The following is a 12,899-nucleotide window of genomic DNA, read 5'->3' as shown; positions in this document are numbered from 1 at the left end:
AGATGTTAGGTTTGTGATCTTTCTGCTTTTTGCTGTAGGCATTTAGCATTATAAACTTTTCTCTTCATACTAATTTTGCTGTATTTCAGAGATTCTAACAACTTGTCACTGTTACTCTTTTTGAAGAATTTTAAAATTTCTATCGTGATTTCATTATCCACACAAAATCATTCAGAAAGAGATTGTTTAATTTCCATGTATTTGTATAGGTTTGAGGGTTCATTTTGGAATTTATTTCTAACTTTGTTCCACTGTGGTCTGAGAAGATACTTGCTATAATTTTGATCTTCAAAAATTTATTGAGACTTGTGGCCTATCATATTGTCTATCTTAGAGACTGTGCCATGTGCTGATTTGAAGAATATATATTCTTAAGTTCTTGGGTAGAATGTTCCATACATACCTGTTAGATCTCTTTGTTTTAGATTGTTGTTTTAAGTCCAGTGTTTCTTCGTTGACTTTTTCACTTAATGATCTATCTAGTGTAGTCAGTGGAGTGTTGAGTCCCCCACTGTTACTGTGTCACTGTCTGTCTCTTTTCTTAGGTATGATGGTAACTGTTTTATGAACCTGGGTGCTCCAGAGTTAGACATATATATATTCACATCATTATATCTTCCTGTGGAATTGTCAGTTAATAAAATTATTGAAGAGAATAGGTAAAGCCAAAGCTCTTTGGATGAAAGAGAGCCCACCCTACCCACATCCAGGTCGATTTTGATCAACATTATGGGGGTCTGGTCCATGAAATGGTTATAAACCTTCCACTATTTAATGACATCCAGCTCACAGGTCTCAACCATTTCACATACTCAATGCTTGCAAAATGAGGAAATGAGAAGGTGATCTCATTTCCCCATAGCATAGGAGAAACAGTGTAGCAGAGAACAGGGATCCAAATCTCTGTTCTTCAACACACTTGTCATATGTCTTGTAGAAAATTACTTAAACTTACCCTTGATTTGCTCATATGTAAAAAGGGCAACACTAATTTCTTCCTCACCCTTTATTGATGATAATTATAATAGATTCTCCATAAAGTACAGATATTGTGTTTCAGTAACTAGACTGGAACATAGATTATCTTTTATTCTTATAGATGATTCGAAGATCCTATACAAATGAAGAAAAGAGGCTCAGAGAAGTAAAGTACAACAAGAGTCAAACTCATATCTGTCTTGCTTGAAATTCCATCATCTTTCCACAAAGCCATGGCACCTTGCTAAGATAATACATGCGAAAGTGCTTTGTATTATAAAGCCCCAAATTGATACTAATTATGATTATAATTTAGTTTACTAGTTAGAAATTCCACTGAAAAAGAAAATTAGGTTTATTTGGTATAATTTGTCCTCAGTGAACCTTGTTGCCGCCTGTGAGTTTCTCTTAAAAAATATAAATTACCTTTCAACAATTTGTTTGCAGACACAAGTTTATAAATTCTTGAATCATCTCTTCTTTCTTTTTTTTTTTTTTGAGACGGAGTTTCGCTCTTCTTACCCAGGCTGGAGTGCAATGGCGCGATCTTGGCTCACCGCAACCTCCACCTCCTGGGTTCAGGCAATTCTCCTGCCTCAGCCTCCTGAGTAGCTGGGATTACAGGCACGTGCCACCATGCCCAGCTAATTTTTTGTATTTTTAGTAGAGATGGGGTTTCACCATGTTGACCAGGATGGTCTCGATCTCTTGACCCCGTGATCCACCTGCCTCGGCATCTCTTCTTTCTTAAAAACATCAGAATATTTATCTTTCTACAGGTTTCTGGTACCTCTCCCATCAAGAAATATGGCGTTTTTGTTGTTTTTGGTTTTGCCTACAAAATGCTTACATGAAACAGAGATGGAATTGGTGACCTTGACAAGAGAAAGGATGAGATGAGAAGAAAGTGGTTGTGGTAGAGGGAAGAGTCTAGAATGATTTTCACATTTTTTATGTGGTTCACCGTATTGATGAAGGTTCCTTTTAGTGAGATAGGGCATGAGAAGAGAGGGTTAAGTTTTGGTGGTAAGATGATGTCTTCCACATGTTGAGATTTGGGTCTGTAGGTTTTCTAAGAGATATTTTTAGTGGCGATTTTATATGAGAATCTAAATCTCATTTGAGAAATGGGGAAGATAAGAGTGGGGAGACATATTCAGTGTTTACAAATGGTGGTTTGAATTTATGGATTGACATGGGAGGAGCAGATACTAATAACCAATATTTTGAAGTATCTTTTTCTTTAAGAACTCTCTCTCACCTGACCCCCAAGTGGGCATGTTTGTACTCTGTGGCTCTGCCCTATGTTCTAATGGTCATGGCCAATTGGCCCAAACTGGACCAATCAGACAATGTTGGCTAGGGAATCTGAGATTGAAAAATCCTCACACAGTAACTTGATAAGTTTTTGACTGTGGAGATATAAAGTCAGGTACTGTGGGGCAGTCATATTTGGCTATAAAAAAGCTAAACAAAATAAGTCTAGAGGAATAGGGTCAAGGCTGGGGGAAAAGGTGAGAAAGAGAAACTGCATAATTCCTTATAGCTTTTGAGCCTCTGACAGTCCTTCATGAAACCCTGGCGCCTGCAGAAACCTCAAAATCCTTTCAATATGTTCCACTCCACTCCATCAAACATCCTTATTTTTTTCTTAATGTTGTAGAGAATGAAAAGTGCTACATAAACCCAGAGGAAAAATTAGAACAACACCATTTTAAACCCCTAATGAAATGATGAATTTATGCAATATTAATAGCTGCTAACATCGCAAAAAATAAGCCATCTCCAAATGGAACTCTGCAGTATTAGCATGATATATTACGACCAGAAAATCAAACTTGAGTCTGATTAAATATCTAAATCTCAGCAGTTTACAGGAAGGACAAAGTTCAGGGGAACATGTTAAACTATACCAAGGGAATGAAATTGGGAATATTCAGACTATGGAAAGCACTACCAGACAAGTTATTTGATTTCATCATGTAAAACAAAGAGATGTTGGTGTGATCCAATAAGTTAAATGAGACTTAAGGGACACATGATTAAATTTTAGCCTATAGGCCTTGTTTTGATCTCAACTCACAGTTTTTAAAAGTTGTAAGGTAATTAGGAAAATTTGTTCATGGACTGCATATTTTACATTCAAGAATTATCATATTTTAATATGACAATGCTATTACAACTATGTATCTCTTAAACGAGTCTCATACTTTTGATACCTATATTTAAATATTAACAGATGAAGAAATATAATTTCTGGGATTTTCTTCAAAATTATCCAGTGTGGCAGAGCAAAGTGAGGAGTATAGATGAAAAAATTGGCTCTGGAATTGATAATACTTTAATCTGGGGGTCCACCATATTATTCTCTCTACTTTTTATGTGTTTTAAATTTTCCATAATAAACAGTTTTTAAAAATATATATAAGAGCTTTGACATACCTATGAATGCAAGATTGGATTAACATCTGAATATCAATTAATGAAATATGCATATCAATAGAATAAAAAACAAAAACCGTAACATCATCTCAATAGATGCAGAAAAAGCATTTGACAAAAATCTAGCACCACTTCGTGATAAAAACACCTAACAAACTAGCAAAAAGGGGACTTTCTCATCCTGATAAAGGCCATTTACAAAAAGCTCACAGCCAACATTATACATACTTGTGAAAGACTTAATGCTGTCCCTCCAAATATTAAGAAAAAAACAAGGATGTCTTCTCTTGCATCTTTTTTTTTTGTGTGTGTGAGACAGGATCTCATTCTGTCACCAAGGCTGGAGTGCAGTGGTGCAAGCTCGGCTCATTGCAACCTGTGCCTCCTGGGTCAACCAAATCTCATGCCTCCCAAGTGGCTGAGATTACGGGTGCTCACTACCACACTCGGCTAATTTTTGTATTCATAGTAGAGATGAGTTTTCACCATGTTGGCCAGACTGGTCTCAAACTCCTGACCTCAGGTGATCTGCCCACCTAGGCCTCCAGAAGTTCTGGGATTACAGGCGTGAGTCACCATACCCAGCCCTCTTACCACTTCTATTCAACAATGCACTGGAGTTCTAGCCAGTACAACTAGACAAGAATGTTAAATTAAAAACATATACAGTGTAAAGGGAGAAGTAGAACCAGTTCTCTTGTAGAAGACATAACTTTGTAAACACATTTTGTAAAATCCCAAAGAACCTACTAAAGTTATTAGGATAATATGACAAGTTTAGTAAGATTGTAGGGTAAAAGAGCAATATACAAAAACCAATTGTATTTCCATGGATGCACAATGAATAATGTGAAAATGAAATAAAGAAAATTCCATTTATAATAACAGTAAAAAGAATAAGTAAATGAAAATACTTAGGAATTAATTTAGCAAAATCAATGCAAAACTATACCTTGAAAATGATAAGACATTGTTGAAAGAAATTAAAGAAGACCAATTAAGTGTAAAGACACATCACATTCTCAGATCAGAAGATTTAAAATTGTAAAGATGACAGAACTGCTCAAAGTGATTCATAGATTCAATGCAGTCACTGTTAAAACTCCAGCTTGCATCTCTTCAGAAATGGACAAGCTGATTCTAAAATTCATATGAAAATTCAAGTGAACAAGAATCACCAAAGAATCTTGAAAAAGAACAATGTTGGAGAACTCACACTTTCTGATTTTAAAACTTACAACAAAACTACAGAATCAGAAGTGTGGCACTGGCATAAGGATAAATATGTAACTCAAGGAAATAGAATTGAGACTCCTGCAGTAAAGCTTTCACATTTACAGTCAGTTCATGTTCAAAAACAGTGCTTTGGAATTTAGATCATAAGTACGAATCCATATTTTCTGATTCCTAGTACAGTGCTCTTTCCACTAAAGAACATTCACTGAAAGAACAGGGCAGCCTCTGTTGGGTTGGGGGAGGGGATAAAGGGGATTGTTGAGCAAATGGCCTTACTTAATTTTGGTGACTTTAATACGGCCCATTCTACAACAGAGCTAAAATCTTGCAAATATGTAAAAAGAGTCCATGAAAAATCAGAGTACGCAAAAAAAAAAAAAAAAAGGAAGGAGGAGAGGAAAGAAGACACTACGACTCCATGATGATGATCACAACAACAGCCAACACTCATATTAACATTCACTAAATGCTGGGCATGTTTCTAAATGTTTTAAATTGATTGGCTCATTTAATAGTCACCAAAACTATAATAAGTATCATCACCATCTCACTATATAGATGAGAAAACTCAGCACCAAGAGTTTATGTAACTTACCCATAATCAGAGAGTTGTAAATACGAAGACAGTGGTTCTCAATCCTGATTGCACAGCAGAATCCCCTCAGCAGCTTGCAAAACACCGGTGCACCACCCACCCCTCAGAGCAATTGAATCAGACTCCTTGGTGGGTTTTTAAATCTCCCCAGGTGATTCCAATGTGCAGCCAAAGACGAGAACCATTATATTAAGGTGCAGTCAATTCCTGCCCATTGAACAGGGTGAGAAGCCTACTCACCTGATATACAGCACCTCTGGATTAAAAGACAGGGCTTTTCAGAAGGTGGTCCCAGAATCGCCCCATGAGAAGTTAAAAATAAAAATTCTCAGGACTCAATCCAGTCAGAAGCCCTTGGATGGGTTGACTCTAAGGTGACTTCTAATGTTGAAACTCTGCATTTCCCTGATTGCTCCCTAATTTTCAGGACTGATTCAAGTTCCTGGTGGAAGGAGATTTTCCTAAACCATAGACAAACACATTCTAATTTCCAGCTATGAGAAACTGGTATAGCAAAGTGACATCAGCAGAGCTGAGGAAGGCACCCAGAGGCATTCTTAGCTATGGGGAGGCAGTCAGTATGGGACACTGAATGCTCTAGGTCAGAGGCACCAGGCACTAGAAGGAGTTGTCAGGTGCAAAAAGCAGATGTAAGATTGAGAACAAATTTTACCCTCTTCACAATGTCATGTATTTCTGCCCCTGGTTTGTGATAATCTGCTACTCTCTCAGAAGCAGAAATGAAAAGTGAGAAACACTAAATCATTGCAGTAAAACACTTTTTTTTTTTTTTTTTTTTTTTTTTTTTGAGACAGAGACTTGCTGTCTCACCCAGGCTAGAGTGCAGTGGCACGATCTCGGCTCACTGCAACCTCCACTTCCCAGGTTCAAGTGATTCTCCTGCCTCAGCCTCCTAAGCAGCTGGGATTACAGGCACACACCACCATGGCCAGCTAAATTTTGTATTTTTTTTTTAGAGATGGGGTTTTGCCATGTTGGCCAGGCTGGTCTCAAACTCCTGACCTCAGGTGGTCTGCCCACCTTGGCCTCCCAAAGCATTGGGATTACAGGTATGAGCCACTGTGCCCGGCCAAAACACTTCTTTTAAGAAACAGCTGTTTTTGTTTCCTGGGGCTTCCAAACACAGTACCACAAACTGAGTACGATGTTTGGAAGCCCCAGGAAACAAAAACAGCTGTTTCTTAAAAGAAAACATTGTCTTGCAGTTTTGGAGGCTGGAAGTCCAAAATCAAGGTGTCAGCAGGAGTGGTTCCTTCTGAAGGCTGTGAGAGAAGATCTGTTCCAGGCCTCTTTCCCAGCTTCTGGTGGCCCCAGGCATCCCTTGGTTGTAGATGACACTATTCCTGTGTCTTTATATCTCTCCCATCTGCACATGTTTGTATCCAGATTCCTGTTCCCTCCCCTTTTTTTTCAAATCCTGACTTTTGCCTCTTGCCAGCTATGTGTGTGCCTGGGGCAAGTCACTTCAGGTCCCCAAGTCTGTTTCCTCTTTTGTAATAAGAATACCTATTTCATAGTATTGTCATGGGAAGAAATGAAATAATATATAAAGTTCATGGCACAGAGCCTGGCATGTAGCAAGTGCTCTAAAAATTCCAGATGTCATCATTTTTAGTGGTTATTATTATCCCTATTGTACTGATGAAGAAATGGGTTCAGAGAGGTTGAGTAACTTGCCCAAAGTCACACAACTAGTGAGTCAGTCATAGAACTGAAGTTCAAATCTGTATTTGTTCCTTAACACCTGCTACCAAGGTAAGACTCTTAAGAACTGCTTTCTGTAAAGGGCAGAGTTGTAATCTTTTCTTCTTGGAGCTGAATCCACCTATAGGAAGCTTTCTATGGCTGGCAGAATTTTTTTCTTTCTGTTGTTGTGATTGTTTTGTTTTTCCTTTTTTCAAATTTTGTTTTATTTTTAATTGAATAAACATATGGGGTGCAATTATAATTGTATTACAAGCATGGACTGTGTAGAGGTCAAGTCAGGGCTTTTAGGGTATGCATCACCTGAATAACATACATTGTACCCACTAATTTCTCTTCATTCACCCTCTCACCCTTCTGAGTCTCCATTTTCTGGCATTCCACTCTCTAATCCACACGTACACATTTTTAGCACCTACTTTGAGTGCTAATATGCAATATCTGACTTTCTATGTCTAACTTGTTTCACTTCAGATAATGACCTGCAGTTCCATCTATGTTGCTGCAAAAGACACGATTTCATTCTTTTTATGGGTGAATAGTATACCAGAGTGTGTATGTACCACATTTGCTTTATCTAGTCATCTGTTGGTAGACATTCTGTTGATTCCCTATCTTTGCTATGGTGAATAGTGCTGTGATAAACAAGCAAGTGCAAGTATATTTTTGATGTATTGATTTCTTTCCCTTTGGACTGATACTCAGTAGTGGGACTGCGGGATCAATGGCAGTGCTATGTTTAGTTCTTTGAAAAATGTATATATTATGGATAGAGTTCATACTATGGATAGAGGTCATATTAATTTACATTACCACCAACAGTGTTCCCGTCCTTGGCATCCTCATGAACATCTGTTTGTTTGTGTTTTGTCTTTTTTTTTTTTAACTTGGGTTTTAATTATGTACATAAATAGCAACATGAGAACGAGGAGTTCTAAGGCTTGTACATTATCTCTAGGTGAAAGGGTTTCAGATTAGTTTGCTTGTAGGATGGTATCACCCAAGATAACAGAAGTCTGGTCTCGTTTTTCCTGAAGAAGAAAGCCAATTTAATACATTCAATACTGACTTCTCTGCCATTTTTCTGTAGAAATACCGATTTATTCTATGGAGTTTCCAATGTTTACCTATAACTGATTAAGATGGGCAGAGCATGGAGTTTTCTACTTAGTTCCAGGTGAATTCTTCACATTTCCTGGCTTTTGAAAGTTCTCCTTCCACAAATCTTCTATGACGATATATCCTCGTAAACCCCAGTCATATAATCTCTCCCCACTGACCTGGGCAAACATGATGGCTTGTTGTGGATAATAGAGGGAGGCAGCTAATCCCATGAAATCAGGCGGATAACTAGCTTCTTCATTTTCGAACCTCTAGCCAAAAAGAGTCCAATAAGGCCAGCAAAACCAATAACACCAAGTCTCGGAAAAAATCCAGGAGGTGCATTTTGGAGATAGTCATAGCTGTCTAACCCTCATTGAACCAAACTTTGCATCCTGAGCTTAGTTTGGGAGTACGTTTCCTGACACCAGCTTGTGTATGGCTCACAGTAGTGTCGAAGCTGTGAGATGCTTTCTTCAAGTGGGCTCCTTGACTCCTCCACATACTTCGATTGACCTTTGGGAACTGAGTAGAGTGAAAGCTCATCAACCTTCACAGAATTTTTGGGAGGCGAGTCCTTTTTTGGTACAGCATAGACTTTGAAGGTGAGCAAGCTCAGGCTGGCCAGCCCCATGGACCTCTGAATTACCTTGAACATGTCATTGGCAACAGTGGCTCTCGTGTTTTGTCTTTTTAATAATAGTCATTCCAACTGAAGTAAGATGATATCTTGTTGTGGTTTTACTTTGCTTTTCTCCAATGATTAGTGATGCTGGGCATTTTTTCATATGTCTACTGGCCATATATATGTCTTCTTTTGAAAAATATTCATATTCTTTTCCTACTTTTTAATGAAATTATTTTGGTTTTGTTGTGTTGTTGAGGTCCTTGTATATTGTGGATATTGAATAAATAGTTTGTGAATGTTTTCTCCAATTCTGCAGGTTGCCTGTTCACTGTTAATTGTGTGTGTGTGTGTGCATGCTCACGCGCGTGTGCACGTGTTATATACAAGTCTTTTGATTTAATTAAGTCTCATTTAGCTATATTTGTTTTTGTTGCCTGTGCTTTTGAGGTCTTAGTCATAAATTATTTGCCTAGATCAATGTCCAGAAGAATTTTCCCTAGAGTTTCTTCTAGTATTTTTATAATTTCAGGTCTTATGTTTCAGTCTCTAATCCATCTTGAGTTGATTTTTGTATGTGGTGAGAGGTGGTTTTATTCTTCTGCGTATGGATATCCAATTTTCTCAGCACCATTTATTGAAAGGGGTGTCCTTTTTCCCATGTATGTTCTTGCCTGCTTTGTCAAAGATCAGTTGGGTATAAATATGTGGCTTTATTTATAGATTCTCTATTTCTTTCCATTAATCTGTCTATTCTTATACTGGTACCATGCTGTTTTGGTTACTACAGCCTTGTGAAATAATTTGAAGTCAGGTCATGTGATGCCTCCAGCTTTGTTCTTTATGCTTATTGCTTTGCCTGTTCAGGCTTTTTTACGGTTCCGTATCAATTTTAGAATTATTTTTTCTAATCCATGAAAAAATGAAATTGGTATTTTGATAAGAATTTCACTGAATCTGTTGATTGCTTTGGGCAATATGGTCATTTGATCAATATTAATTATTCTTATGCACGAGCATTAAATATTTTCCATTTGTGTGTGTCATCTACAACTTCTTTCATCAGTGCTTTGTAGCTTTCTTTGTAGAGATTTTTCACCTCTGTGGTTAATTTTATTGCTAGGCATTGCTAGCAATAAAAGTTAATTATATTGCTTTTTGTGTCCATTGTTAATGTAATTGCTTTCTTGATTTCTTTCTCAGCTATATCACTATTGGTATATAGAAATGCTATTGATTTTTTGACATTGATTTTTATATCCTGCAACTTTACTAAATTCATGTAACAAATCTCGAAATTTTTTGGCTGTATCTTCAGGTTTTTTCATTTAACTATTTATTTTATTTTATTATTTTTTTAGAGATGGGGTCTTGCTCTGTTGCCCAGCTTGCAGTGCAGTGGTGTGATCATAGCTCACTGCAGCCTTGAAATCCTGGGCTCAAGGGATCCTCCCACCTCAGCCTCCCAAGTAGCTGGAACTACAGACATAAGCCATCATGCCCAGCTAATTTTTAAAAAATCTGTTTTAGAGACCAGGTCTCACTATGTTGTTGCCCAGGCTGGTATCAAACTCCTGGCCTTAGTGATCCTCTTGCCTGAGCCTCCTGAATATGAAATTACAGTCACAGCCACTCTATTTAGCTATGTTGTTTTAAGTATAAGATCATAGCATTAGAAAACAGGGAGAATTTGACTTCCTCTTTTCCAATTAGAGTGCCTTTTATTTCTTTCTCTTGCTTGATTTTTCTGGTTAGGACTTGTCCTGTGTTGAATAGGAGTGGTGAAAGTGGGCATCCTTTTCTTGTTTCGGTTCTTAGAGGAAATATTTTCAACTTTCCCCATTCAATGTGATGTAGTCCATGGGTTTTTCATATATGGGTTTTATTATGTTGCAGTATGTTCCTTCTATGCCTTGTTTCTTGTGTTTTTTTAATCGTATCTGGATGCTGAATTTTATCAAATGCTTTTCTGTATCTATTGAGATAATCATGTTTTTTACCTTACTTCTGTTTATGTGATGTATCACTTTTACTGGTTTGCATATGTTGAACCATCCTTGCATCCCTAGTATAAAACTCACTTGATCATGGTATATTATCTTGATGTGCTGTTACATTTGATTTGCTAGTATTTTGTTGAGGATTTTGCATTTATATTAAAAAATAAAGTTTTGCTCTGAAAAAATCAGGGATATTGGTCTGTAGTTTTCTTTTTTTGCCATGTCCTTATCTGGTTTTGGTAAAAGGGTGATAATACTGGCTTTATGGAAAGAGTTAGGAAGAAATTCCTCCTCTTCAATTTTTTTTGGAACAGCTTCAGGAGGATTTGTCTTAGTTCCTTGTACATTTTGATAGAGTTTGACTGTGAATCTATCTGGTCCTGGGCTTTTCATCAACTTTCCCCTTTTTATAAGAATACCAGTCATATTAGATTAAGACCCACCCTAATGACCTTACTTTAACTCATCTGCAATGACCCTATTTCCAAATAAGTTTGCATTCACAAGTACCGGAGGTGAGGACTTTAATACTATATTTTGGGGGGGGACAGAATTCTACCCATAATACAGCCCATGCCTTTCTCCCAACTTTTGGTTAACATCAGACCTGCACAAACTTTCCTGGGTCAATAGATTTCTTGAGCCTTCAGTTTTCCATCTCTAACTTAGGGCTGTGTGCCTTCCAGGCACATTCCTCAGTACTTCCTACCTGGAGAAGAATAAGGGACTACTGCAGCTTCCTACAGGAGTTCTCTCCAGCAAAGAAAGGCCTCAAAGACATCTTACTGGAGATACTGACAGGCAGCTATTGCATAGAGAAGAAGCAGAGGTGGGAGGACCCTCAGGGTCATATGGTCATTTTACAGAGGAATGAACTGGGTCCCAAAACAATTAAGTCATTTCTGTCCAGGTATGTGTCAGAACCAGGCTGCCAACTCAGTCTTCTCATTTGGAGTCTGGTACTTCTCTCATTCTACTTATGACAAGCTCAGCTCTGTTCTAGATATTAGAAGGGAACCAAATATATATATAATATTTCATTGAGTTAAAAAGTGCACATTATTTCACATTTTTGAGTCTCCAAAATAGAGATGCTATTTCCATTTGATGCCATGTCTAATTGACAGCATTTTCTCTCTTTTTTTAGTAGAACATAACAACAAACATACATCTTCTTGGAAGTCTTAAACTCAATAAAATTTGGTTTAAGGAGTATCCCCAACCTCTAGGGAGTCTCTCATCTAATTTGGAAAATGAGATTGTGTCATTTGGTGTCACAAGAAACAGTGTAAGACAGAATATAATTGAGACATAAGCGTGAACAGCTTTGACTTATAGAAGGCAATACAAAGATTGAAAATTTACTAACACTTTTTTCCTAAGCCCTTCCAATGACTTTCTGTTGCTCTTCAGATTAAGGTAATCTCCTTACATGGGCCTCAAGCCCTGGCATGCCCTTGCTAGTTTCTATTCTCATCTTGCAGCACACATTTTTACTCTTACTACAGTGGTTCCTTTCATGCTCCTTCCAACCACAGATTTTGCTCATGCTGTTTCCCTTTCCCAGAGTGCCTTTCTTCCAATGGGGTTCACTTCCTTTGAGAAACCTTCCCCGAGTCTCTGCCTAGGACAAATCTGTTCCTTGTAGGGCCTCAAAGCAACATGTATCTTTCCTGCTTAGCCCTTGCTATGGATACATATGGTTCTACATGCATTTGATTATTTGATTAATACTAGTTTCTTCCATTACACTTGAAACTCCTTGAGAATGGATTCCTGTCTTGTTTTCTCATCATTTATCCTAGGACCTAGGTACATATATGATGTCAATAAGTATTTGTTGAATGAATGAATGAATGATGAATATGTACATGTTTAGAGAAGACTTCATAATGGCTGTATGATTTGACCTTCATCTTGAAAAATAGTAGGCAGTACAAAAGCACATATTGGGTCACACAAACATAAAGTAAAATCCCAATTCTGGCTTCAAAAGAACTATTGGGATAATTAAATTAAATAATATATAAAATATGTATATAGTGTCTAGAATGCAAGTAACACTCAATAATTCATAGTTTTTATTATCAGTTTTTGTGCACATCTGTAATGGGTTATTCAGGATGGGGGCATGCCTGATTCAATGCTTTTGTTTATTCCCAGTGCCTTGTACCTACTAATTGTCCATCAATGTCAA

General features: G+C 37.4%; 1 long non-coding RNA gene and 1 pseudogene across 8 annotated transcripts in view; one reads left to right on the top strand and one right to left on the bottom strand.

Annotated features, from left to right (window-relative positions):
• LOC118151662 (uncharacterized) overlaps positions 1-12,899 on the top strand; it is a 288,187-nt gene that overhangs the window by 250,956 nt on the left and 24,332 nt on the right. The window lies entirely within an intron of this gene.
• On the bottom strand, positions 7,832-8,750 carry LOC100385766 (MICOS complex subunit MIC26 pseudogene; annotated as a pseudogene). Its single transcript, XR_615157.3, has one exon. The product of XR_615157.3 is annotated as an MICOS complex subunit MIC26 pseudogene (transcript).

Source organism: Callithrix jacchus, chromosome 2, assembly GCF_049354715.1.
Source record: "Callithrix jacchus isolate 240 chromosome 2, calJac240_pri, whole genome shotgun sequence".
Lineage (NCBI taxonomy): Eukaryota > Metazoa > Chordata > Mammalia > Primates > Cebidae > Callithrix > Callithrix jacchus.
The sequence above is the reverse complement of the archived record's forward strand: the minus strand, read 5'-3'. Positions and strand labels throughout refer to the sequence as shown.